The sequence below is a fragment of the Schistocerca serialis genome, chromosome 4 (genome assembly GCF_023864345.2).
Source record: "Schistocerca serialis cubense isolate TAMUIC-IGC-003099 chromosome 4, iqSchSeri2.2, whole genome shotgun sequence".
Lineage (NCBI taxonomy): Eukaryota > Metazoa > Arthropoda > Insecta > Orthoptera > Acrididae > Schistocerca > Schistocerca serialis.
In genome coordinates, this window is record NC_064641.1 from 234,930,796 (window position 1) to 234,958,312 (window position 27,517).

A 27,517-nucleotide genomic window follows, 5' to 3' on the forward strand; every position below is an offset into this window, starting at 1 on the left:
GATTCCTTATATTGTGATGTTGTTATAAGGGTATTTGTAATTTTCTAATTATTGTTGGTGTGGCCTTCAGCCGAGCAATAATTTCACTTCTTTGTTTTAAAACGAAGTATGTGTCTTAATATGTGCTATTTGGAATTGTTCTTCTTGTTGTGACTTGGCAAGACAGCCAAGTCACTATGAGAGGAAGCCGAAAGGCACGCGTTTAAGCTCACGCAGGCTGACGTGAGGTCTGGAACAGTTAAAGGAGTTGAGTCTAGTAAAAAAAGTACGTAGCTTCTGGAATACTTAACTTTAATCCATAATTGGTGAACATCGATCTGACGGTACATGCATCACAAGATAAATAGCAAATGATAATGGCGCCTTGCTAGGTCGTAGCAATTGACGTAGCTGAAGGCTATGCTAACTATCGTCTCGGCAAATGAGAGCGTAATTTGTCAGTGAACCATCGCTAGCAAAGTCGACTGTACAACTGGGGCGAGTGCTAGGACGTCTCTCTAGACCTGCCGTGTGGCGGCGCTCGGTCTGCAATCACTGATAGTGGCGACACGCGGGTCCGACGTATACTACCGGACCGCGGCCGATTTAAAGGCTACCACCTAGCAAGTGTGGTGTCTGGCGGTGACACCACACTTCTGACTTCTAATTCGGGCCTTCAGCCGTTATACAGTCAATTGCGTTTTTTTTAAAATTGTTTTAAAATTTTAATTTCTTTAAATAAAGTTTACGTATTTGTTGAGCAACCGAGAGTAACTGATTACGGCCCAGTCCACAATCGTAACCTTATCCTGCCCCACTCTGAGAAACCAGCTCTCAGTCACTTTTAAGTTAGCGAGAAGCCAACCTGAATAAACGCCTACTGGGCCGTTGCGGGATCCCAATTTCTTTTCTTAGTGAATTCGTTACATTTAAATGGCGTTGGGAGCTGTTTTGCGTTCGGATGTGTTGAGTGACACCCTTAGTTTCAATATGTTGTGTTTTTCATTTGTAAATCACAAAAAAAGAAAAAAAAGAAAAAAACTATTTCATCCCTTTGGCCATATCCCTAAGAACGGGAGGGTGGAAACCGACAGGTCGCGGGACGGAGCCTGGGTCGCATCGCTGATTTTTCAGTCTTTGCTTCAAGCTAGCCTTTGGCTCTCACCAGAAACAATACGTGGTTCGGATTCCACGTTAAGCTGTAGGTCCTCTTTCCACGATCTAATAACTAGGATAGGAATTTGCTACTTAATGTAAATAACAAATGCCCCACGATATCATTTACTGATTCATGTACAGACTGATCCTCTTCCAGTGAAAATGGAGAAATGAATGATAAGCAAGATGACAATGCTCCTTTGCTTCTGAGGCATTATCTTGAATAAAAAAACTTAAAAGAAGAAAGGGAATGAAAGTTGTGGTGCGTTTTCGGACGGGTTTGTCTTCACCTTGATGATCAACACTGAATTGTCTAAGGGATTCAAAAATAATGGTACGAGATTTCTGAACGTGCCGAATAGATTATTCATCTTTCGACGACAGTGCAAAATTTACTCGCTCGTTGGCGTAGATATAAAAGACACAGTCGAAGTTGATGTGAAATCAGCACAAATTCAAGACTATGTGGTATGCAGGACAGTAAAGAGCGGAATTTAGTGTAATCCAAAAATGTATATAAATAAACAACCTGTGTAAAGTCTTCAGCGAATGCTGATGCAGAATGATTGAGACATTGGGAAAAGTGGAGTACAAAGAGTGAGTACTTAAGTAAGCATTAAAGATGATATCCAAAATTAAAAACCAAATGTCAAGATACTAGCTGTCGAGAAAAACTAGACGTTCAAATAACAAGGAGATATCTCTTGGACAAAGCAGGGTCTCTCTCAAAGAAGTATTCTGAGCGCAACACGAAGCAGAGCTGACTGCCAAATGAAACAAGTTTGGAAGTGGTTCTACTTGGCACCAAATAAACCATACTAACATTAAATAATGAATAATTAACACAAGTCCGCAGCTCGTGGTCTCGCGGTAGCGTTCTCGCTTCCCGAGCACGGGGTCCCGGGTTCGATTCCCAGCGGGGTCAGGGATTTTCATCTGCCTCGAGATGACTGGGTGTTGTTGTGTCGTCTTCATCATCATCATCATTCATCCCCAATACGGTCGGAGGAAGGCAATGGCAAACCACCTCCGCTAGGACCTTGCCTAGTACAGCGGTGCGGGTCTTCCGCATCGTCCCCTACGCTCTGTCAAGGAGTATGGGACTTCATCATCATCAATTAACACAAAGCTTAAAATATAATACAGAATGACGTGACCATTGCCAAAATCTTCAGCATCTTCTTCCTGCATTACCTTCATTGTTATCGTCTTTTCTATTTGTTGACATTTTCTTCCCTTAAAGAATTAATATTTTCCTTATGATTGAAAGTCTTTACCGCATTACCTGTAGTAGCCCCTGTACATTCTCTGTTCTAGTGCTAAGACGAGAAAAGGCTGTATCGCAAGATATCAGTGTGTACCTTACACTTCTTAGAGAACTACTGTCATTTGGGTATAGCAAAGAGGACCCTATGGCCCAGAATTCCTGTGACCCAGAATTAAAATTTTAGTTGGCTCGTGGACTAGGATTCATAGTTTCTGAAAAAAAAGGATGATAACGATGAGAAGAGACTTTTAAACAGTTATGAGACCATAGAAATGAGGGATGTGGGTAATATAGCAGGGGACGGATTGTAGTGTGAGAGCTCAGCCTCATTGTCATAAACTGTCTAACGCAGAGTAATCAAAAGAGCGAGAATCCGCGTGAAATGCAGACTGGATTCAGCTGCTGCAGCTATGAAACGGCTGGCAAAGCCACCGTCATGTCACCTGAGCAAACCGTGGAAGTAATGCTGCAGTTAAGTATTAAAAAAGGAAGACATGCTACGCGAACGGTGATGCAAGCATTTAGGAGGGTTATGCCTCGTTTGTCCTTCAGTGCGACCCACTGCGAACTGTCGACATACATGTAAGCACAGAGGAGTATCTGTGTTTAATGGACTAGAGAAAAACTGAAAATGAAGAGCACTGAAGATTCGAACACATTTCAAGAACACAAAATTAAATGCAACGGTCGCAGTTGGGCATATATAATTTAATTACGTGTTTGTCTTGATCACAAATATTTTCTTAATTTCCTGACGCATTTAGATCGCTACTCATGTTCAAAACGACGTGATACTGAGTGATATAAATTATCTCGTAGCTGTTGTCTACACAGCCGGCCGTAGTGGCCGAGCGGTTCTAGGCGCTACAGTCTGGAACCGCGCGACCGCTACGGTCGCAGGTTCGAATCCTGCCTCGGGCATGGATGTGTGTGATGTCATTAGGTTAGTTAGGTTTAAGTAGTTCTAAGTTCTAGGGGACTGATGACCTGAGAAGTTAAGTCCCATAGCGCTCAGAGCCATTTGAACCATTTGTTGTCGACACAAACCATAAATCAACACTGACGAAATTCCTTATTTCTATTTCATACGATTTTTAAGACGGGCATTATCTGGAACACGTCAGGGAGTAAATATAATATTTGTGGGCCATGCAAACATAAGCGGGAAGGTAGAAACACCGTACTCGGAGGGGGAAATCACAGAGGGCGGCATAGACGATGAAGCGGAGGGTCATACTCTGGGCGGAGCCGAATATATAACCTATGAACACCATGTGCCACAAAGCAGTCTTTGACAAGCTGAAAGAGTTCTCTGTTGTCTCAGGTATTCTGCTGGTTTACCAAACATAGTTTTACAAACTTAATAGCAACACTTGACACTCTTTGGGGAATCGTGGAAAGAGTTGTTTATGTCCACACTACGGTGTGTATTTATGACTTCCTGTATAGCCTTATTTGTAGTTCAGACTTCCCGAAGATAGCATGATTATCTATTAAAAGGATTCTTCAACAATATTGTACGAATGTCCAGTGAGATCACTATTTCATTATAGTCTAGATTAAAATGGTTCAAATGGCTCAGAGCACTATGGGACTTGACTTCTGAGGTCATCAGTCACCTAGAACTTAGAACTACTTGAACCTAACTAACCTAAAGACATCGCACACATCCATGCCCGAGGCAGGATTCGAACCTGCGACCGTAGCGGTCGCGCGGTTCCAGACTGTAGCGCCTAGAACCGCTCGGCCACCCCGGCCGGCTCTAGATTAAAGATTGGCAACTATAATGAAAGATTTCATATGATTAAAAATGTAGGAAGCTTTTAACACAGTATTAATGGGTCATTAATATTACTCAGAGTCGGCAGATACCTGGGTGTAACAATTCGTGGGCTTAAAAATTGGGTGATATGAGTGGTAGAGTACGGGTCATTGAATGGATTCGACAACACTGCAGCTAATCTACGTAGAGTATTATAAAATGCTTATACGACCTGTTATGAAAATTTGTAAGGCGTGTCTGATACCTACCACCTTTGACCTTAACAGGGTTAGCGACTGTCTACAGGAGGGCACTTCGGTCTGCACTTGTTTACTGGTGTTAAAAAAAGTCGTCATGAGCTTTAAGTCTAATTACGTCATTTCAGATTTCACTGAGGAACTCAAAACTTGGTTACGGTTACCTGTAATGTGTCTTAAAGTGACGGTATAGTTCACACGAAGCATAATAGTAGTTATTATTTGCACAATTTATTCGTGGCTGTAATGTAAGAATACCTGTAGACATTGAAAAACGAAAGGTACGCGCTGCCACGTAATTTGTATTAACTTGCATAGCGTAGATAAAAATATGCATTGGACCCAAATTCTGGAGTCACCTAAACAAATGACGATTTCGAAACGTTACTGACTGCCAGCTATACCTTATCAGACAATAACTGATCTGTTGACCTGGGCAGATTCTTACGTCTGGCCACTACGGTTGTCATCCGCCACGCATAGTTCTACCACTATACCAGCTTTTCCCGGGATCTAACTGCTTTTGCAGTCACCATGGTTATACCATTTTCATACCGGCTGCTGCGGACGTGTGCATTTTATCCTCTCAGACAACAAGTTCTGGTCTTTGCCTAGGCCAAATAACTAGTTCCTTCTGTACAGTAACATCTGCCTTCACATTGTGGAAAATTTTGAGTTCCTGTTACGACGATAAGAAATCTTGGACTCAGCTTCGCCTCGGAGGCCGCAGCAATCTGTAAAACCTGTCTAATGGAAACCTGTAAATAGAAACTGCACGACAGCTACTGATCTGTGACGTCATTAGTAGTCGAGGACTTCCAGTTCAACTGGCAGTTGGCGTAGAATAACCGCAGGTAATTGGAAACATAAGCAGATCTCTAGAACACGTGATAGGCAAAAAGAGCTTCATTAAAATCAGAGCCTCTCATAAAGCTATTACCATAATTAACCTTAGCTCCATGCGCCAAAAAAGATGAAGGCCTGTTGTATATCGTTCGAGTAAACATGGCTGGGAAATTTCAGTCTTGCCTAACCTGATCGTGGTGCCTGGAGGAAGTTAATATCTAGAGGTTGTCTACCGTGACATGGAAATCCCTAATACATCGTAAATGCTTGTGAAAGAAGTTATCGACAAAGGAGAAATTTGTTTCAGACGTAGCTAATTTTCGTAATGTTTTTACGTATAGACTCATTGAACTAGGCAGCTCTTGAAGAAAGTAGCGAGTGCCATAACATCTGTCAAGTTTTTCAGAGGAGTTTGTTTTCCTAAAACAGACTAAGGAGCCAGCCCAGGATAGTTTTCACATCATTTTGTTATGCTTACTTCCTTATGGGGGCGATATTTTGGTCCTGAAATTCTAGAAATTGAAGTTTAACACGTTTTCTGTCACGTTTCTAAACACGTTAATTCCAAAACTTCAAAGGCGTTATAGCTGCATCTTTTTACAGGATCACACGAATGATGTTAAGAAACGTATAGCATAAGTGCATTAACCAGAAAGAATAATACTCGCTCCTTTGAGGGCAGTTATTTGTCAAAAACATTATTTGGACATCTAAAACGGTTTATGAAATATTTGTGTATTTGACCGTACACGTGGGAAGCCATGTATATCTGTGTTGACCCCAAATTACTTTTTACTTGTTCTGGGAACAACTTTGTTATCCAGAATGAGATTTTCACTCTGCAGCGGAGTGTGCGCTGGTATGAAACTTCCTGGCAGATTAAAACTGTGCGCTGGACCGCGACTCGAACTCGGGACCTTTGCCTTTCGCAGGCAAAGGCCCCGAGCTCGAGTCTCGGTCCGGCACACAGTTTTAATCTGCCAGGAAGGTTCAACGCTATTATCGCCACTCTAACTGAACCGTTTGATTCAAAAAACAGTAGAGACAATTGAGTTACGGCAGAACTAGTAACCTGATTAATCGAAACTTAAAATGTACTTTTAATGAAATCACTTGGTTGAAGAACATATTTCTATAGTGTCTCGTGCAGGCTGTTAGTTGACATGTCAAGGCGGGAAACCACATCTTTTCCTGATATATGTCCACTGCTCTCGGACGATGGCCAGTTTGCGTCTGGTCAATATGTCACCCTTCCCCTCCCCTTTGCACCCCTCTCCCCGCCTCAAACACCACCAACCCATCTTTTAAGAAGTGTAGCGGTTACAGCTCCTATAATAGGCTGAATCGTCCGCCATGTTTTCCCCATCTCTGAGGATACGCAATGTTTTCCTTGTGGGTGGTTAACCTGTTCACGAAACTTCGTACAATGTTTCGCTTAAAATATTTGATATTGCACGTGCAACTTGTACCGAACAGAAATTAATGTGTATATAGATATTTAGATTGCCCTTGCCGTATAACAGAAAAATTGAAATGTAATAATTAATGTGTGGTAGTTTGTAAATATTAAACGAAATGAGTTCATAACTGAATACGAATGTCTTCAAATAGGGATGTTATGCAGTAAAAATCTATGACTATTTGTTACTTTCTGTCTGTACATCACAATAAACATTGCTCCTCACTTAGCCAATTACGAAAATATCTCAGGAAACGAAAATTTTTTAGACAAATTGCTTCAGTGCAGTTATCGACTGTGGGAGGAAACGCTGTTGTATGCAACAGGTTTCATATTTATAACTACTCTTATTAACGTATACTTACATGGCGGACAGTGCAGCTCGGGTTATAAAAGACTTAGGAGCGATTGTAACGTCAGAAAGACATCTGACAACCGAAGTAAAACTGAGAAATCTAGAGCGAGCAAATTTAGACTTCGAGATACATTGAATAAAGGCGAAGCACCTGTTCGTATCGTCGGAAATTAAAGTTTGCAATCATAAATGTCTATACAACGGAAGGTTTGCACATAGAACATGGCGAATTACAAACTGCAATTATTACCAGAAAAAAATCAAATTTGTTAATGAAATGGTGAGGAGAGCTACTATCAGGAAGCTTTTTGGTCCACGAATATTTATTTATCTATCCTCCTACCTCCCCCCCCCCCCCCCATTTTCCATTAAGTTGTGCTAATATAAGCAAAGAAAAGAGGGGAAAAGGGGAAATCGGTACCTATCCTGTAAGTTCACTACTGTCGTAAACCTTTCTTAGGTTGTCGGTCTCTTGTTTTCTCTTAATATAAATTGAAGCACATCCTCTGCCTATCTACTATCCATTCGCCTCGTTATATGTAACAACCAACTCAATGTCATTTTTCTCACAATCATAATGGCGCCTTACTCTCCACTCAGGTCACCGACCCATTTGTCTTCTGTCTCTTGGTAATTTCCCATACACATCTTCCCGTCATTCGCTAGGCAAAACTTCGTATTCGAATACTTTTTGTATTGAAACTTCGTGTCGCATTGTCATAAGTTTATCTACGCTACATATGCATCATATTCTGCAAGCCTCCTATTGGTGTGTGCCGGAATACTGAGACCTCCGACCCTGTTCCACTGGCGAATAGCGTGTGGGAAGAATGACTGTCAGTAAGCCTCTGTATACGCTCTAATTTCTCGAATTGTCTCCTCGTGATCATTACGCGAGGCTTATGTGGGGAGGGGGGTGGGAAGCAATATGTTGTCCAGCTCTTCCCGGAAAGTGCCCTCTCGAAGTTTCAATGATAAACTTCTCCGCGATAGGCAATGCCTCTCTTCTAACGTCTGCCAGTAGAGTTTGTTGAACACCTCCGTAACGCTCTCGCACCGGCTAAACGATTCTGTGATGAAACGCGCTGCTCTTCGTTGGATCTTCCCTATTTTTTCTGTCAGTCCTACATGCTGGTGTTCCCAGATAGATGAAAAATACCGAATAATCGGTTGAACAAGCGCCTTACAAGCCACTTCCTTCCCATCCTTCGTGGATGAGTTACATTTCCGTAAAATTCTTCCTATGAATCTGAGTCTGGCGTCTGCTTTTCCCACTATCTGCATTATGTGCAAACATTACAGTGTCACATGTAACACGGAGGTTGTTCAGGTACTATCCATTAACACGGATACTTTAATTGTTTTATTAATATATAGAGATATGAATACTTCATCCAGGACTGCTGAGATAGATACGTAATCTCTTTGAATGACCCTTTCTCCAGTTCCGAGTTTCTAATTGTCCTGGCGAAGTCTAATGGAAGTTGCTGCACGGACAAACGAGGTGTGTTCAGAAAGGGACTAAATTTTGCTTATAACATTTTTATTGCTCATTGCACTACATTTTAAGTGCAGTCGCTTTCACAGTAGTCCCCTCTATTGATAGTACACCGTTCCCAATGTTTCCTCCAGTTTTGAAAAACCTTATGGAACGCAGTTTCCGGGATGGCGCGAAGGTCTCCTGTCGTATTATCGTGAATCTTCGGTAAGCTTTGGAAATAACGTTTATTTCCAAGTGGTTTTAAGTTTGAGGGACAGGAAAAAGTTTGCTAGGGCTAGGTCAGGAGAACATAGTAGGTGCGGCGCAACGAGAGTCTGATTTTTCACCGGATCGCAGTGAACAAGAAGCGATGCGTGAACCAGCGCACCGTCATCCGAGTCCGTTTTTACCGTAATTCAGGCCTTTTTCTGGGCACAGCATCCATCAAACGCACTAAAATTCTCTGGTTGATTCCCTTGATTGCCATATGAACAGATCGATGCACATTGCTTTTTCAGCCAAAAAGCACAAACCTAACCAACCAAGCAACCAACCAACATCATCTTGATACTTGGCCGACTCATGAGTGCTTCTTTTGGACAAGGAGACTCTTTGCCCACCCTCTGCGAAGACTAACCAATCGAATGCCTCTGTAAAAGTGTTTCCAAGTTTATAGTAGAAATTGACAAGCACGCGTTGTTCTTCAACCTCTTTCATTGTCATTTGGTAAAATATTTCTGAATTCCAATCAAGAACAACTGCCAAAATGAGACACATAGAAATAGACATCCTCGGTTTATCAAAGCAGCTTAAATCACTTAATAAAGGCAAGGCCTCCGGTCCAGATTGTATACCAGTCAGTCTCCTTTCACAGTATACTGATACAATAGCTCCATATTTAGCAATTAAATACAACCGCTGGCAACAGCCTTGCCGCAGTGGGTACACCGGTTCCCGTGAGATCACCGAAGTTAAGCGCTGTCGGGCGTGGTCGGCGCTTGGATGGGTGACCGTCCAGGCCGCCATGCGCTGTTGCCATTTTTCGGGTTGCACTCAGCCTCGTGATGCCAATTGAGAAGCTACTCGACCGAATAGTAGCGGCTTCGGTCAAGAATACCATCACAACTGCCGGGAGAGCGGTGTGCTGACCCCACGCCCCTCCTATCCGCATCCTCCTCTGAGGATGACACGGCGGTCGCATGGTCCCGGTAGTCCACTCGTGGCCTGGAGACGTAGTGCTATATACAACCGCTCGCTCACAGAAAGTTCCGTACCTAAAGACTGGAAAATTGCTCAAGTCATACCAATATCCAAAAAGGGAAATAGTAATAATCCGCTGATTCACAGGCCCATATCACTAACGTCCATTTGCAGTCGGGTTTTGGAACATATACTGCATTCGAACATTATGGATTACCTCGAAGAAAACTATTTATTGACACATTGTCAGCACGGATTCAGAAAACATCTTTCTTGTGAAACGCAAATACCCATGAAGTAATGAGTGCCATAGACAGGGGATGTCAAATTGATTCCATATTTTTAGATTTCCAGAAGGCTTTCGACACCGTTCCCCACAAGCGTCTTCTAACCAAACTGCATGCGTATGGAATATAGCCTCAGCTGTGCGCCTGGATTTGTGATTTTCTGTCAGAAAGGCCACAGTTCGTAGTAATAGACGGAAAGTCATCGAGTAAAATAGAAGTAATATCTGGTGTTCCCCAAGGAAGTGTTATAGGCCCTCTATTGTTCCTTCGCTATATTAACGACATAGGAGACAATCTCAGTAGCCCTCTTCGATTATTTGCAGATGATGCTATTATCTACCGTCTTGTAAAGTCATCAGATGACCAAAATGAACTGTAAAATGATTTAGGTAAGATATCTGTATGGTGCGAAAAGTGGCAATTGACCCTGAATAAAGAAAAGTGTGAAATTATTCACATGAGTGCTAAAAGTAATCCGCTAAATTTTGATTACGCGATAAGTCACACAGATCTTTAGGCTGTAAATTCAAGTAAATACTTAGGGATTACAATTACAAATAACCTAAACTGGAACCATCACACAGATGATGATGTGGGTAGAGCAAACCAAAGACTGCTACTCATTGGCAGAACACTTAGAAGGTGCAACAGCTCTACTAAAGAGACTGCTTACGCCACGCTTGTCCCGAACGGTAGAGAGTCAGCTTGAAGATGGTTCATTAACCCCTTTGCCAGGCACTTTATTGTGAATAGCAGAGTAATCACGTAGATGTTGATGTTGGTCAGTAATCCGACGAACAGTTTGTGCACGTACTCACTTCAGCGGCTGTAGCTCGACAACTAACGGCCAGAGCAAAAAGAGGCGAACCATAGTTCTTTAAACTTGCCACTAGTTGTGCTAAATAGCCGCTGCTAGTTCGCTCTGCCGGTTTATGCACTATTTCAAAAGTTCGATCTTCTGAAAACATCGCTTCTGTACTTTCCAGTATGATCACATATGTTGAATCTCTGCCTTGCTTCCCTTGCTGATTTCGTTCAAATCGAATCTAAAAGCCGTCTCCCAGATAAAGTTGTACGTCATACTCATTAGGGGACTGATGACCTCAGATGTTAAGTCCCATAGTGGTTCAAATGGCTCTGAGCACTATGTGACTTAACTTCTGAGGTCATCAGTCGCCTAGAACGTAGAACTACTTAAACCTAAGCAACCTAAGGACAGCACACACATCCATGCCCGAGGCAGGATTCGAACCTGCGACCGTAGCGGTCGCGCGGTTCCAGACTGTAGCGACCAGAGCCGCTCGGCCACCCCGGCCGGCTAAGTCCCATAGTGCTCAGAGCCATTTGGACCACACTCATGCCGGCCGAAGTGGCCGTGCGGTTAAAGGCGCTGCAGTCTGGAACCGCAAGACCGCTACGGTCGCAGGTTCGAATCCTGCCTCGGGCATGGATGTTTGTGATGTCCTTAGGTTAGTTAGGTTTAACTAGTTCTAAGTTCTAGGGGACTAATGACCTCAGCAGTTGAGTCCCATAGTGCTCTGAGCCATTTGAACCATTTGAACCACACTCATTACTCAGTTCTATGCATAACTCGTTATGCAGATAGTGTATTGCGCTATATCCACTTGTACAGACAGCTTGTTCGTTCGCGTGGTGAAATTTGGTGTTTTTTACGAAGAGGAAGCTAATGGTGTACAGTTTTTAAGCCTCTTATTTCTCATTAAGTGCAATAATTACAGCATGGTTTAATTTGTAGGAAGTGACTTCTTCCACAGATATTTTGTAAATAATTTGCTAAGGTTCCTTTTCAATTATTTTTCCCTTGACAGTGTCTATTGGAACACCATTTTCTCCTGGCACTTTTCCTTCCTTATTACCTCTGACGTCTTTATAGACTGGCGTTGCTGAGGGAATCAGAACAGAAAATAAGAAGTTGAAAGAATTAAGCGAGTTTTGCTGGCGAAGTAACAACATAACTGACGACAGTAAAAGTTAACAAGATATAGATTGGTATTATCGAGAAAAGAATTGGTTAAAAAAAATAATTCTTGTGAGTTAACGAGCATTTCACTCTCATTTAAGTATATGGCCGAAAGAGTCAGTCTTCAGGAATTGTGAAACGAACCCTGTCGTCCAGGACCGGATGCCACAAAGGCGCAGATTCACCACGAGATGGGGAAATTCACAGACGTCTATTGTCTACTGAGGCCTAAGCGTTGTAGTGCGCGAATGAGACAGAGAAGAACCTACGTCATAGGGAAACCCAGTAGAAGGCTTTTGTGGCCAAGAAGACGCAGCAGTGTTAAATATGGCGGACCTAAGATCGGTCATAAGGGGAAACATTTAGTAAAACTATTTAATTCTGTAGTAGTGCAGGGAATGAAGCCACAGTAATTTTAATCTACCATCTTCCATAAACTTTCATGGTGATCCCAATAAAACTTGAATATTGATCATATCTATAATAGTTTAGGATTTACTGTTGAAGTGAAATTAACAAGTTTTGAATCAAAGACATAAATGCTAAAATCTGAACGCTTTGGTCGATCTTAACGAACAGCATTTCAAATAGAAGCGCATCAGTAAAATGACAAATGTTCTAAATATCAACTCTGTAACTTTATTTGTTTAAAAGATATAGTAAATTTAAATTATCAGTATTTTCAGTTAAGTATCACATCATCATTTCCTCCACACAAAACACATTGAACGATGATAGCATGACACCTTATTGAATCATTAGGTAATACAATATTTGTTGTAAAGTTTTGTGCATAATAGTTACTTTTGTTCTGTATTTATTTATCAGAAAGCACAATGGTGCAAGGCTGCTGGCTGTGACATTCAAAGTTAAGAAGGAAATTGTATTGGTTTTATCTAAAAAAAAAAAAAAAAAAAAAAAACGTTTAAATGGCATGGCTCTGAGCAGTATGGGACTTAACTTCTGAGGTCATCAGTCCCCTAGAACTTAGAACTACTTAAACCTACCTAACCTAAGGACATCACACACATCCATGCCCGAGGCAGGATTCGAACCTGCGACCGTTTTATGTAAAAGAATTTAACGTTTATTATGTAATGGACATTATTGTTACTCTATTTAGAACGTGAAAGAGGTCAAGCTTTGGTTATTTAAATATGTTAAAATGTAAAATAATGTAGAATAAGCTGTAGCCAATCAGATGGACGGCTTCAGGAAAGGGTACTTCCCCGGTCAGTTGAGTGAGGATATTGGGCGCGTGGGGAAACGCGGTCGGAAACAGACAGAGGGCAGTTCTGGTCGAGACACCAAAGGGGACAGTTCGGATGGAGACGCGAAAACGGACAGCCGTTGACTTCGTGAACTCTGCCGTCATCGACTTCAGGAACCACCTGTTTGTTCCACCGGTCTCTTTGTTACCTTCAGTCCGAGATATCACAACCTGTGTTCTACCTACGTGGATTGGGACAGATTAGTCTTCTCATAAAGGGGCCGGATCTGCAGTTCACTGCCGTCTTGTGTACACCGCACGTGTTGAGCAAGGAATCGATTATACTCCATACGCTAGGGTTTCATTTCTTTTGTCTGGGGCAGACAAATTAAATTAAAAATGATTCCAATTCCCATTTCCCGGTTCTCACCAACGTTTTCGGGATGCATCCTTTGGCTATAAGACAAAAAGTTAAACTGAAAATCCCTTGCGAAATATTCACAACTGCCCCGTTACCAGCTCTACGGTAATTTGGCTGATGTGTATGTGTTTTCACAGTGTGTGTTTGCTGCACCAGTACGCTCTACCCAGACAACGCTAAATAAACAGCACACAGCCACAGGTCGGCATCAACCACATCATATGCCATCTGTAGCGACACATACACACAGCACATGTCGAGCAAGTCATCAAGTTTACGCTGTATGCATGTAAACAAATGCACTTACATGTATAATAGGCTTTCATATTTTTATCTGAGACACATCCTCTCGGAATTAAAATAAAACTACTTCCCATCTCACATTCTGAAAGGTTTTAGGCTCCAAAATGAGATTTTCACTCTGCAGCGGAGTGTGCGCTGATATGAAACTTTCTGGTAGATTAAAACTGTGTGCCGGACCGAGACTCGAACACGGGACCTTTGCCTTTCGCGGGCAAGTGCTCTACCATCTGAGCTACCCAAGCACGAATCACGCCCCGTCCTGACAGCTTTACTTCCGCCAGTACCTCGTCTCCTACCTTCCAAATTTTACAGAAGCTCTCCTGCAAACTTTGCACTTGCCCACGAAAGGCAAAGGTCCCGAGTTCGAGTCTCGGTCCGGCACACAGTTTTAATCTGCCAGGAAGTTTCAGGTTTTAGGTTGGTTTCCCTTGGTTGTAATGTAAATGGCCTCTCGAATAGTCCCAAGTGGGACTTCCACTATACAACCAGTAGCTCACCTGATATTTGGCCACAAAGACCTTGCGTCTTCAGTGGGTCACAACTCTAACAGCCCACTTTAGATTTAGGGGTAGGGAAAGAAAAAGCTTACAGCTAGTGTGTGTTCACCATGAACGCTCTGTACTACACCAGTTACCAGATCCTCATTACGCCCTTGTTTTCTCTTTGTCTGCTTTTCGGTTGTTTGCCACTAACTCTGGGAACAGAACTAACTATTGTCTGGTCTTTCTTGCAACAGTCGTGCACCGTATTTCTCTTTATCCTATGACGGATAAGCTGCTCGAGGCTTATCATGGTTTGTTCTGTGTGTATTGCTCCGGAACTTCTACTACGCTATAGTAATAAACCTAAGTTGGTTCACATATACAATTACCATGACTTCCGAATACAAGTTTTGAGCTTTAATCATTATGCATCTGCCGGCCTGAGTGGCCGAGCGCTTCTAGCCGCTACAGTCTGGAACCGCGCGACCGCTACGTCGCAGGTTCGAATCCTGCCTCGGGCATGGCTGTGTGTGATCTCCTTAGGTTAGTAAGGTTTAAGTAGTTCTAAGTTCTAGGGGACTGATGACCTCAGCAGTTAAGTCCCATAGTGCTCAGAGCCATTTGAACCATTATGCCTCTATTTTAGGACAAACGCTAAACATTTCATTTGATGGTCAAATGGGCCATTTAGAGCTTAAAGTTAATATAAACATACGTACAATTTCAAAAGCTGACACGTACAGTTTAGGTGCTCGCCCGTGTGGAGAAGGAGGAGTTTGGTGTTTAACGTGCCGTCGACAACAAGGTCATTAGAGACGGAGCACAAGCTCGGATTAGGGAAGGATGGGGAAGGAAATCGGCAGTGCCCTTTCAAAGGAACCATCCCGGCATTTGGCTGAAACTAATTAGGGAAATCACGGAAAACCTAAATCAGGATGGCCGGAGACGGGTTTGAACCGTCGTCCCCCCGAATGCGAGTGCAGTGTGCTAACCACTGCGCCACCTCGCTCGGTCGCTCGTAAGCCTGAGCAGCAAGCTAAGTTTGAATTAAATCAGGCGGCAGTTACAAACTGACTGCCTCATCTCAGTGCATAATTACAAATGCAGTATGTGCTGACGTGATATCCGTTTACTTGTTCTGGATTGAAAACATACTTCCTCCTTGTGAAGAACACAGTAAACTCTTCCCAAGAACAGTGCACCAGGTTCAAGAATGTTTCTTTGTGTTTGTAATAAACTCCAGCTGACTGGATCGTTCCCAGCGTAGACATACATTCTGAATATACAGTGATGAAGCAACAATGACTGTGTGAACGTTGTGGCCTATTCTACACCTTATTTTAGATCTATGTGACGATGCTGTGGTGATTACATTTATATATTTTGACGATGTCATTATGGCCTTATCACCTTAGGACATGGTGTAGAAAAGATCTGAGGACGGTCATTATGGACTGAAACTGGTCATCGTCAAAAGAATTGATATTGTGATCAAAGACTGGAATAAAAAACATTTGACTGGTTACTTTGAACAGCAACACAGCAAGGAGGGAATTGCTAACGCTACGTTGGCTTGGTCACTGCGACAATCTCATCAACATGCAGAAAAACTGAAAGAGATCAAGCGTCTTACATAGCACTACATTCTCCCTGCCTGAGAGGTTTGTTTAACTCACTGCGCTGTGGATTTGAGAGGAGAGTGAACAGAGAGGTAGACTATGCCACCGACAAAAGGAAACTAACAACAGAAAGGAACACACAGAGAGAGCAATCTCGTTACGAAAATGTTAATGTTGGCATTGTCTCTGCGCTTAACGTGACGTGCAGTGTGCTAAGAGCAGACCGACACGTGTTCTTGGTCGCTGCGGACAGGTGGTGTGGCAACACAAGGCCACTTCGCTGACCTCTGCGGGAATATGTCGGAATTTCCATCCCACCGACGATGGGGAACACCCGAAACCCGACAACGCTTTCCCCTTCACCACGTTCCTTGGTATTCCCTCTCTTCACCTTTCTCGCTGACACGTTGGTCTTCACACTACCTTACATATCAAATACAATTAGTCACTGCGCTTCGATGTTAACATAATCTCTTTGATTCTGTAGGAAGAAAATACGTTGAAACAACAATGCACAAAAAGTTCCAATAGATTTTTGATCTCCCAGAATGAGTGACGGCTGTGCTCAAAAAATTACAGGCCTTTTATAATAGACCATTATATACGGAAGAGATGGACATGCTTATATGCATATAAATTTCCATCTTATATTAAATTGAGGATGTGTTTATAACAATGGCATCTGGCCATAAAACAATGAGCAAATGCATATCGTTTGTCATTGCAGAAAACAGGATTAGTTCAAAATGGTTCAAATGGCTCTGAGCACTATGGGACTCAACTGCTGAGGTCATAAGTACCCTAGAACTTAGAACTACTTAAACCTAACTAACCTAAGGACAACACACACATCCATGCCCGAGGCAGGATTCGAACCTGCGACCGTAGCGGTCGCGCAGTTCCAGACTGTAGGGCCAGAACCGCTCGGCCACCAGCGGCCGGCACAGGATTAGTACCAAGAGAAAGAAATGATCAAGACAGATCAGTTACAAGCTTGAAAAAATCTAAATCCACATCACTGAAGTACCAGTACACCATCAAATACCGCTATTTGACTGTATTATTGTTTATTTAATTACTATCCAGGATACGGCCTTATACGCCATTTTCAAGTGATTGAGTTTATGTCATTACTACATTTTGTAGGACATCAAGCTCAATGTATGTTAGTAGCATAAACTCAGTCACTTGAAAATGGCATAAAGAGCTAAAACCTGGGTCGTAATTAAATAAACAACAATACAATCAAATGGCAGTGTGTTCATTTAAAAATTATTGTATGACTGTTGCTCAGCAACATCAAAAACTACTTGCAGGAAGACTATTAGAAGCAGAGAAAGGAAAAACAAAAACACTGAAGTGTGTACATATTAAGGTACCACAATTAACAATATCTGTACTTATACCCACTATACCCAGTCGCCATACGGATACGGCAATATTTTCCGACTCAATTTTTTTGTTGATTCTATGGCCAACAAGCGAACCGAGGTACTTGAAAATGGCCCAAGGCCACAAAGATGCTGAAAAATAAACCAAAATAGACAGTTGCAGGCAGTACGGAATCATTCCAAAAATGTATGAAAACTGTTTGACAAAAGTAAAAGCGTTAAATGAAGATTACTGTTACTCTAAATGTACCACTACATGGGCTAGACAATGAGCGAAACAGGAGATGAAGAGTAAAAAAAAAACTTATTAGTATTTACTTTTATGGTAGGAATAAGTAGTTTGTATTTAACACCATTTGAGTGTCGAGTGTTTTTTGAGCACTGTGGCTGATTTGTTGAGATTCTGCGCTCCTATTCTGCATGACGGGGGTTGAAATCCACGTCTGGTCAATGAGATACAGGTTTTTTGCGGTCACCCCAAACCATGGGATGGCAACATCCGATTTCTCGTCCCATTCTTGTCCAAGCCGATCTCGTGCTCCGTCGCTGACGAGATTGTCTTCGATGGGACGTTAAGAAGTAACGTTATTTTTTGGACCACATTTCTAGACAGCAGCACCGAGCTAGCCAATCCATGCATTAAATGAAACAACAACAATAATAAAAGTAGCTGAGTAGTCAGCTTGCCTCACTGTCAGGCAGAGAATCCAGCTTTGACCCCGAAAGCACCCGTCGTGGGTAGAGTGGAAAGGGGTGCACTCATTTTCGTCACACGAATGATATGCGGGCTTTCTGTAGGAGAAATGGCGACTCAAGTTTGCAAAAGCAAACTTTGATGGCCAGGACAGTAATGTTCTATGATATACCCTTTATACAAAAAAAATTCCCATTTGTATAAAAAAATACCCCAACATACAAAAGGGCTAATAAGAGTGGAAGACCAAGATAGATGCGCTCGGATTAAAATGGGTGGAAGACAGGGGCGTAGTACTTCGCCCTTAGTGTCAATTTATACGCCGAAGAAGCAATGGCGGAAATAAGGAAAATGTTCATGAGTGGGATTAAAATTCAAAGTGAAAGGATATCATTAAAAAGATTCGCACATAACATTGCTATCCTCCGTGATATGGAAGAAGAATTACAGGACTTGACCAGTTGGATAGTCCAATGAGTACTGAATATTGATTGAGGGTGAAACAAAAAACGACGCAGCGAAACAGGAGTAGCAGAAATTTTAGCGATGAGCTTAACATAAAAATTGATGACCACAAAGTAGATAAAGGGGAATTCTGATACTCTGGATGCAAAACAGCACTCATGTGTTATTGTAGTAAGTAAAGGGGACGTAAGTCCGCCACAGTAGCTAAGTGGTCAGCGTTGGCGGCCACCATGCCAGGGATCCGGGTTAAATTCGCTGTACTGGCAAGCATTTTTCCTTGATAGAAGTGGTACGGGGTGCACTGAGCCTAGTGGTACCAACTGAATAACGACTTGATTGAGAGTAGCGGGTCCCAGGTCTGGAAAGTCGGCAAAACAGTCGGGAGGGTAGTGTGCTGACCACATGCTCTTCTATACTGCATCCGCATGACGCTTCATGGAAAAAGGTGACACTGCGACCAGTCGACAACCCTTGGGCCTTCAAGGTCTGATGAGGAGCTCGTTACAGGAGGACGTCAAAAGCAGACAAAGGCAGGCAAAGAAGGTATTCCTGCCGAAAAGACGTCTGCTAGTATAAAAAATCGGCCTTAACTTGATGAAGAAATTTCTGAGAAAGTTCGTTTGGAGCATGGACAGTGAGAATATCATAAAAGAAGAGGATCGAAGCGTTTGAGATGTGGTATTATAGAAGCATGTTGAAAATTAGGAGAACTGTTAAAGAATGAGGATGTTCTCCGCAGAATCGGTAAAGAAAAGAACAGGTGGAAAACTGTGACAAGAAGAAGGGGGAGGGTGATGGGACATTTGTTAAGACATCAGGTAGTAACTAGAGGGAGGTGTAGGGGCTAAACACTGAAGGAGAGAACGGATATTAGAATATATCCAACAAATAACTCAGAACGTTGTGTGCATGTGCTACTCTAATTTGAAGGCGTTGGTATAGGAGAGAAACTCGTGGTGGATCGAAGACTGATGACAAAATAGACGTCCAATGATGCCTTGAGCAAAGCATAACAGCAGTCGATCGGCAAAGTCCGCTCCACAGTGCCTCATCGCAGAGATTCCGTTTCTTAGGAGAAAATTTGAAGTATTTTTTAAGAAGCATATTATGGAATGACAGTGTTAAATCAAAGTAAGCTGAGTAATTCCCTCTCTATTATATGCTTATGGCTTTGTAGTCCATTTATTACTGATCAAGGAGAGGCCACTATTTTCTTCGTATGCCTGCTATTTTAAATGTTGTTAAAATAGACATATAACTGTCCATTACTTTCTTTTTCGTAAATAATTTTGTTTTTTATTAGATTGTGTGATTGATCGTAACTGCAAAGTTTTATTCTGAGTGTGCAGTTTCTTTAGAATATATCCTTGTGTTTTAGAAAAAAAAGGAATTTCTTCTTCAAACGTTCCACATAGATATCAGAATTATTGGGCGTCTTATGTTTTAATTTCCACAGATCTGGCGTTGGTTGATTACTAGCCCCGCAGCAGGCTACCTCGTTTCATTCCTACTGTTGTCTCACATGTGGTGCTTTACTTCTGTGTGTACTTCTTGTGCCCTTGGCTCAAAGCAAGGAAGAAAGCTCTTAGAAGTGCGCCAACACTGACATCAGCAGAGGGTGAACACTGTTTCGAATTGAACAATGCTAGTGAAAAAATTTAGGGGGTGTCTTGTCGAATATTATTCTCCTGAAGTGATCTAGGTGGTCCATAAAGAAGCTAAATCAGGATGGCCTAACGTGATGTTTAAATACGATGATTAGGATGTAAAAATTTTCATGAATATCAAATAGGAATAGAAAGGCTCAGTCGTTGGTAAAGCAGATGCTGGAACTCGGTTCATTGCTAGAATATTACATCTACATCTACACCCCCATGACTACTCTGCAGTTCACGGCTAAGTGCCTGACAGAAGGTTCTTTAAGCTACGTCTCTACCGTTCTACTCTCGAACAGCGAGTGGGAAAAACGAACACTTATCTTTCCGCGCGAGCTCTGATTTCTCTTATTTTATTTTGATGATAGTGCTCCCTATGCAAACGGACGTCTACAAAATATTTTCACATGCTGACGAGAAATTTGGTGATTGAGATTTCATGAGAAGGTCATACCGCAGCGAAAAACGCCTTTGTTTTAATGACTGACACCCCAATTCGTGTATCACATCCCCCTGACACTCTCTCACTTATTTAGCCATAATACAAAACGAACTACCCTTTTCTGAAGTTTTCCGATTTCCTCCGTAAATTCTATCCGATGTGGATTCCACACCGCACAGCAGTAATCCAGAAGGGGGAGGACAAGCGTAGTGTAAGCAGTCTCCTTAGAAGACCTGTTACATTTTCTAACTGTTCTGCCAATATCTCGTAATCTTTGGTTGACTTTCCCCACAACATTGTCTGTGTGATCATTCCAGTTTCAGTTATTCGTAATTGTAATCCGTAAGTATTTAGTTGTTTTTACGGCCTTTAGATTTGTGTGATTTATCCGGTAACTGATGTGTACCGGATTCCTTTTAGTGCTCATGTGGATGGCTTTACACTTTTCTTATTTAAATTTCCACATTTTACGTCACACAGATGTATTGTCTAAATCATTTTGGAATTAATTTTGATCATCATGACGCAAATGGCAGCGTCATCTGCAAACAATCTGAGAGGGCTGCCCAGATTGTCTCCTAAATCGCTTATGTAGATCGGGAGCATTTCCTTCGGGGGCGCCAGATATTACCCGATGACTTATTACGATTTGTGACCCTTCTGACAGGAAAACACGACTATAGTCAGACTACTGAGAGGATATTCCACAGCCACGCAAATTAATTAGAAATCGCTTGTGAGGAACGGTATCAAAAGCCGTCTGGAAATCTAAAATTTTTGGAATCAGTATTATAGTAATGCAATTAGACAACGAAGGAGATCTCTTACAAAACATTTGTGCGACACAGAATATTGCTGAGAGATGTGGGACAGTGCGAAATAGGACAAACTGTGGATATTGAGCGTAAACGCAGAAGCGCAGCACGAATGGTCACAGGTTTGTTTGACCCATGACAGAGCGCCGCGGAGGTTCTGAACAATTGAACTGGCAAACGCTTTAAGGGAGACACAAAGATCCCGTGGAGGCCTGCTTAGTAAGTTTCAAGAATCAGCTTTAAGTGATGAATCTATAAACATACAACAGCATCCTACGTATCCCTCTTGGAGGGATTGCAAGACAAGATTAAACTAATTATAGTGCGCACAGAGGTATTTAATCAGTCATCCTTCTCGCTTTCCATACGTGAATGGAACGAGAAGAAACCCTAATAAACGCTAAAGTGTCATGTCTCCTGTGCCAGGAAATGTACAATGGTTTGCAGACTTTTTCGTGGCATACTGTCCATGAAAAGGAATGGCAGAAAAGACTTTTCTACGAATGTCTTCTCGGCTGGAAAGGCAAGTACATTTCATCTTTACGGCTAATTTTTTCAGCTGCGACGACTTATAAACTGAGCATAAATTTGGATTAGACAGAGATCTGATAGAAAATGTGCCGCGGCAGGCCCATCTCGGCACTTGCCAATAATGATTTAGGGACACCACAGAAACCATGAACTTAGCATGGTTCGTCGTCCTTTCTTTTTACACAAATGAAACTTGAAAGCAACAGTGAATTATCCTATGATCTGGTGTAATACTCTGTTCACAGCATGATAACATTAGGGGCGGACGAGATCGTAGAACAGAGACCTATCACAAATTTACACGAAAGTTATGAATATCTTCGATTCGTGAACTTGAAGGATAACTTGTACCTACACATTTCAGAATGAATTTCTACTTAAGATGAATTTTGGGAGAACTCATTTTCTCTACCTTGATTAGTCTGTTTTCCTGTTGACAAGGAAGAAGGGAAAAAATACCAAACTGCCTTGAAATTACTGAGTCTCAAGGTTCTGCCTAATCTGTTGGACTAGCAACGAGAACGCGTATTACTTATCTGCTCAGCATTAACCAGTGTATTTGTTCCAGTTAGTTTTTGCTTTACACGTGTTTCTACGGCAATTTGCATTTCTTTAAGCAGTTTGATTGTTCAATGCTAGGGCATACACAAATCAATTTTTTACGACCGCTAACGTTGTTGATCAGCAGGTGCTACGAACGCTTGAGTAAAGTGAAATGTTAATTACTTAGTAGTGAAGTCTTTTGTATGGGTTTATTTCTACAAATTCTTACCTTCCGGTTCCCATCGACCTCATCCGATGGCATTACCGAAGGAGTCTGGTAATAGTTTCGGTTCACCCAATACCTGCCACGTGCGATAACTCGTTTGAAATAGGGGGAGCAAGGAAAAGAAACAGTCCCGATTCAGCGCGTATCCAGGTGTTGAGTTCGGAGCGTTACTACACTGTCTCGTGACACTATTGCGGCAACCCGTCAAAAGCCCGAATAACCATCTCTTGCAGCGTGGTCCGCTGCGGGAAGGGAGTCAGTCTGGGAAGTACAGACAGGAATATGGAGCCATGCCGACTCCAGTGCTGTGCTCAGCCGAGTTTCTTGATGCAGGATCCATGACGCGAACAGCAGTTTTGCGGTGGTCCCACAGGTTCTCGATTGGGTTTAAATCTGGGGAGTTTGGTGGTCAGGGGACTACGTTAAACTCATCCTGTTACTCTTCGAAACACGTGCGCACACTGCGAGTTGTGTGACACGTCGCATTGTTCTGCTGATAGATGCCATCGTGTTCGAGGAAAAACAAACTGCATGTGTGGGTGAACATGGTCCCCAAGAATACAGGCACACTTCCGTTGATCCATTGTGCCTTCTAGAATGACGAGATCACCGAGGGAGTGCTACGAAAACATTTCCCAGACCATAACGCTCCCTCCTCCGACCTGGATCATTCTGGCGATGGATGCAGTGTGTTTACTTTCAGACATTTCACGCCTTACACGCCAGCGGCCATCCATCCGATGGAGCATAAAACGCACGATTCATCTGAATAATCTCTCTGTCGCCACTCACTGCACGTCCAACTGGCGTGCGAATGTCAGTCTTCGTCGCCGTTGAACGGCATTCAGCGTGGGTGCGTGAGCCAGGCGCCTACTGCTGAGGCCCACATGCAGCAACATTCGCCGAACGGCCGTTAATGAGACACTGTTGGTAGCCCCTCGGTTGGTATGGGCAGTCTGTTGCTCAACAGTTTCCCGTCTGTTCGCCCGTACACATTCACCACAGACGCTGTTTACCCCTACCAACAGTGGCTCATGGTGCACCACAGTTCCTTGTGTGCCGGTTTTGGATAGCGCCAGTTTGCCATGCATCATTACATTTTAAACATGGCGGCAGACGATCAGTTTACATATTAAGCCATTTCGGAAATGCTTCAACCCTTGGCCCGAAAGCCAATTCTCATGCCCTTGTGGACGTTTCCGCATTACGATAAGTACTGCACTGTTCTCTCACCGACACGCTTTATATACCCCCCCCACTGCTAGTGCTACAACCTGCCGTGCGTGAGTGGCTACTGCATGCTGACGTCGAACTTATGTGGTACTCACATAAATGTGACTGGACCGAGTGGTTGTACTGCTTGATGCTGAACAGTGAAGAACCCTATTGTTCTAATCAGGGTGCTCTCTATTTTCGCAGAGGGTTACAGTAAATGTGAGCTGTCTTCTCGAGCTGATCAGCCACTCATCTTGTTAATGAGGGTCTAGAAGTTACTGTAGCTGTACTACAGTTCGGATTTGCTAGTTTGATATTTCGATTATATTCACAAGAACTGTTATCTACGCGACAGCTACACATATGTTATCATTATGGTACGCTACAGCAGTACATATTTTATCCAACTGTTCATAAACCTAACTACCATTCAAACAAGTTTAAATGGTTACTTATTGCTATTCAAGAATTCATCGGCGGTATGAAAAACGTAATCCACGTGAAACCACATTTTCAACACGCAGTATTTCCGTGGCTGTTTAGACGTTTCACATCCTTAGTACTTTACTAAAGAGATCTAAGACTGTGCATGTCGCTACTATTCGGAAAAGGTACGGATTACCTGGAGAATGAAGTTACTGATAAACAGGCTCACACAAAGTCGAAGGAGTGTAAAACTCCTGTGAAATACAAGAAGACATATAGAGTTTTCACTTCGAAAAACTTGCAACTTACATTCAAATAACCAGATTCTGATGTTATTCAAAACAGTTATCGTCGAGAAACCGCTGGTAGTAGTATGTTAAATATATCGTTTGGAGTGCCGTAAGGAGATGTGACTATTTTGGGCGTTTCAGAAATAAATACACTATTTTTTGTGTGATGATAGGTTGGATATAGGCAATTATTTTAAGTACACGGACATGGCATCGCTGAAGCATATTTACGACGGTAGGCGACCTCAAAGAGTCATCGGTCCGTCTGGTAGTGCATTACGGGCGGTACGTTCACGTAAGTTTGGATGCCTAGTGTCACTGGTGCCCGTGCCGTAACGAGGAAACACTGTTCTAGTTACTTTCATCTTCATTCGGCGCTATGTACCGGAAGTGAGCTGTTGTCTGTGTACTTCGCTTCCACCTCAACTTAATTCGTAATCAAGTGTTGTACCAAAGGTAAAGAAGTGTGTTATGGAACAATTGTATGCACTTGCGAATGTAAAAAGTTTGTTGACTCTGTGTTATCATGCGGAGGACATGAAAGGTTTGATGAAACCAACTTGCAGACACGCCTTTGGTGCCGCAGAATCTACGGAAGGAGCACGGCGATTGTACACAGAACGCCATCCAAACAGATGAATACCAAATCAGAGAATATTTGCTGCTATGGATCGTTGTCCCAGTGAAAGCGGCACATCAGAGATTTCATTGCGCGCGGTCGACCACGGAGTGTTCGCAATCGTGGTTTCGAGAAACTAGCATTACAAATGTTAGACAATCCTTCAGATAGCGTACGCTCCGTTGTTCATGCTCTAAATGCTGGAGCTAGCCGTGTTTGGAGAACTCTTTATGATGATCACCGTCAACGACTATGCCGTATGGTTTTTCTGGCAAATAATGTGAACTCTCGACTTCGCAAACGTTGTTCTGTGGCCTGATGAATCGACTTTCACCCACGAAAGAATGTTCAAAAGTCGTAACTCCTATGTCTATCCTAATGAAAATCCTCGAGATACGGTTTCCGCCATTTTTAGGAACGATTTTCAGTTAATCTTTGGGTTGGAATTATTAACAACCAACTTGTCGAAGCTAACATTTTTCCACATCTTCTAACTGGTCGTGTTTACCACGTATTTCTCGAACACGTACATCCTGGTTTTCTCGAAGATGTGCCGCTTCAAACCAGAAGACTAATGTTTTTCCAGCATGATGGGGCACCTCCCCAGTTTACAAATCAAGTAAGAAGACTCTTGTACAGAGAATAGCTTGGACTCTGGATTGGACGTAATGGACCAGTTCAATGGCCTGCAAGATACCCGGATCTCACACCAATTGATTTTTATCTTTGAAAGCACTTGAAGGCACTTCTGCATCAAAGTCCTGTAAACACTATGGAAGATGGTTCAAATGGCTCTGAGCACTATGGGACTTAACATCTGAGGTCATTAATCCCCTAGAATTTAGAACTACTTATACCTAACTCACCTAAGGACAGCACACACATCCATGCCCGAGGCAGGATTCGAACCTGCGACCGTAGGGGTCGCGCGGTTCCAGACTGAAGCGCCTAGACTCGCTCGGCCACACCGGCCAGCGTTATGGAAGAACTCGTAGCTCGAATTGCTGTTGCTGCAGCAGACGTCCTAGATTAAGCCAACAGAACATACCCAATATCCGCCGTTCCGTGGTCCGACGGCTTGAGCTGTGCCATCAAGAGAGTGTCGCACACTTCGAGTGGTGTTTCCTCCAGGCAAGGCGAATGCGCTTTGGCGGTGCCTAGCGCACTATCTACGAGTCACAGACCCCATGTTCGTGCACTTAAAATGATTGTCTATACCCAGCCTACCATCCCACAAAAATTTTGTGCTTATTTCTGAAACACTCTGCGTAATATAGATGTTTGAAAGATAGATTCTAAACTGATTCTTTTAAGGGAGGATAAGAAAGAGAAATTAATGCTCGCATAAAATTTATTTGCGTGATTCCTGAGAATTACCCATCAGTATGGTACACTATGTGTTTGTGTGGAGGGGGAGGGAGGGAGGGTGGGAGGAAGAGAAAAAGAGAGAGAGAGGTACTTCTTGTTTCGTGGATTCTTAGAGGGAGAGAAAAGTGAAAGATGAGTAAAGCACTTACATTTCGGATTTGTTGATTCAGCGAGGGTTGTTGGAAGAAAGGCGTAATAAATGGCATAGAAATTTATGATTATGATGGCAAGTTCATATATTTCAAGATAAATCAAGAAACGTATTATTTTCTTCCAAATATATCTCACGAGATGACAATGTCGATAAAATTAGAGAAATCGCGACTTACGCGGAGAAATGTTCATCTTGCAGAATTTCGTGAATGCGACTGGATGGGGCTAAATAATATTTGTATATCACGCCTATTATCCGCCGTTCACCGCACCCCGCGATATGTTGATTATCGGAGTAGAGGTATAGATACTGATTTAGGAATCACAATAACGGAGTAAGACATAAGAGACAGGAGACGACCAGCATTTACCACGGTACGCAGCCGCGTCACTCCTTGTTTCTCAACGCTAATAAACATTCGTGTTACATCACAAAATATTTCCACGCGTAGTAACAGTGACAGTCTAATTCTTCCCAGAACTTTCTGAAACGAATGTTTTTACTCTCAAGTAGTAAACACTCAGCAGCTGCAATGAGCAATAGCATTCCGTATCTCTGTAATGGTTTAGGTAAACAGTTTTCTGCTAGGATGAGAAATTACTGATTTCACAGCTTTT

The 27,517-nt window shown here is 42.6% G+C and overlaps 1 protein-coding gene and 1 pseudogene across 1 annotated transcript in view; one reads left to right on the forward strand and one right to left on the reverse strand.

Moving 5' to 3' along the window:
* LOC126473665 (fatty acyl-CoA reductase wat-like) overlaps positions 1-27,517 on the reverse strand; it is a 242,926-nt gene that overhangs the window by 141,419 nt on the left and 73,990 nt on the right. The window lies entirely within an intron of this gene.
* LOC126475795 (5S ribosomal RNA) lies at positions 9,484-9,601 on the forward strand (annotated as a pseudogene).